General features: G+C 34.4%; 1 pseudogene; it reads right to left on the reverse strand.

Moving 5' to 3' along the window:
- Positions 1-567: 567 nt before the first annotated feature.
- Positions 568-1,326, reverse strand: LOC120072115 (uncharacterized; annotated as a pseudogene).
- Between the last annotated feature and the right edge of the window lie 809 nt (positions 1,327-2,135).

Below are 2,135 nucleotides of genomic sequence, written 5' to 3' on the forward strand. Positions count from 1 at the left end.
ATTAGTTTTGTAGAATTAATAAAATTTCATGTTATTTGATTTTGGGAAATCAAATTAAAATAACAAAATTGGAAATGGCAAAGTGGTTTTTTCCTCTTTCATTTTTCAGCAGCGCACACACAATTCCATTTCAATTCAGCTCAATAATACAAGCATGAGCTGTGATTAATGCAAGGTTGTTAGTTGCATGAAAGTCATGCAATATAAGGCTGGAATTTTGAGTGGAAAAGAGAGAGTGCAATCGTTGTTGAAGATGAGAATTGGTGCTAAAGCAGTGTTCTTCAAACTGTGAAAAACCAGAAACCATCTATCCTTATTCCCTTAATCTAAGCTTATTTTGAGTCCCACAACTCAATCCAAGGCACCAAGAGGATAGTAGAGAAGTCCTTATGGTGGTTCACGAACAGAAATCAAGGAGATTGCAGCTGAAAATCTTGAATCAAAGGTACTTCAATAGTTAGTATTTAACTCTGTTTTTAGTTTATGAGCATGCTTAGTTTGAAGTCAAAATTAACAAATTAGAATGCTTAATGATCCTGTTTTACCTCCATTGCTTGCTTCCCGAATCTAACACTTAGAAGACGCATCCACAATCATAAAACATTTACTAGAAGAAGGGGAAGTATTAACACACTTACTTGTCTCATGAAGCTCATCATTGACCTCAATATTTGCATGCCTAAGAGTTTTATATTGATCAAATTTTACCTCTGTGTCATTCAATCTAAAAGTTAGCATACCATCTTGTACATCAATGAGTGCCCTACTGGCCGAGAATGGCCTTCCAAGGCTTATTGGAATATTGGCATCTTCTTCCATGTTAAGTACCACAAAATCCACCGAAAATATGAACTTGTCTACTTTAACCAACACATCCTCCACAATACCATAAGGATGAGCATAAGATCGATTTGCTAATTGAAAGAAAATTTTAGTTGGTTTTAACTTTCCAATGTCGAGCTTCCTAAAAATAGACGGAGGCATTAGATTAATCAAAGCTTTAAGATCACATAAAGCTTTATTAATCATAATATCACCTAATTGACAAGGAATATAACAACTCCCTAGATTTTTTAATTTCGGAGGCAATTTCTTTTGTATCATTACACTACACTCTTCATTCAAAGCCATTGTTTCATACATACCACTCTTATTCTTCTAAGATAGGACATCTTTCATGAATTTAACATATTTTGGCATTTTCTCTAAGGCTTTAAAAGGTATGTTAATATGCAACTTCTTAAAAATTTCAAGAAATCTAGAAAATTGTGCATCTTCTTTCTTTTTCCTAAATCTTTGAGGATATGGAATAGAATTAGGGACAAAGGGTAAAGAGTGATAATTTTTTATTTAGATTTTTCTTCAAGTTTCTCCTTTGTAGACTCATCATCAATAATGGATTCAATCTCCTCTTGAGTTGGTTCATCCTCATTCATAATATGCTCATTCAATTCTTTGTCAATTCTAAGTGTGATTGCTTTACATTCTTCTCTAGGATTTTTCTTAGGGAAACTAGGAAACTTACCTTTTTGCATGGTGTGCACAGCGAAAGCTACTTGACTCATTTGCATCTCCAAATTTTTTATGGATTTGTCATGGCTTTATATGGTACCCAAGATAGTATGAACTGAATTCTCCAAGGTAGATGTTTTCTCCTTGGTTGCCTTAATAAGGTCCATCATCAATTCCTGCAAAGATGGTTTCTTGTCTTGGTAAAAACCTGGAGGGGCCAAAAACATTCTTGTTATTTGAATACGAAAAATTTTCATGATTTCTCTAGGTGGTAGTGTGGGAGAATTTGTTGTTGGCCTCTATATTGTCCTCTATCCACATAATTAGCCATTTTAGTGTCTTAAAAGTCCCTAAGTTGTTGAGCTTCAGCTGCCTTAGTTGCTAAAGAGGCTATGGACAATGAATTCTGTGCTTGATCTCATGCAGTAAATTTATTCAAATCATTAGTAATTATGGTCATTGAGCTTTAATAACACTTACCTCATCAACTTCATAAATTCTTGCTACTTTGTTGATGGAAGCCCTATCACTTGGCCAATTAGAGCTTGTAGAGGTCACATCCTTTAGTATAGTGTAAGCTTCTGTAGCATTTTTAGAGAAAAGAGATCCTCAGGCGTAGCATC

Source organism: Benincasa hispida, chromosome 2 (genome assembly GCF_027475165.1).
Source record: "Benincasa hispida cultivar pf3 chromosome 2, pf3_genome.v1.1, whole genome shotgun sequence".
Lineage (NCBI taxonomy): Eukaryota > Viridiplantae > Streptophyta > Magnoliopsida > Cucurbitales > Cucurbitaceae > Benincasa > Benincasa hispida.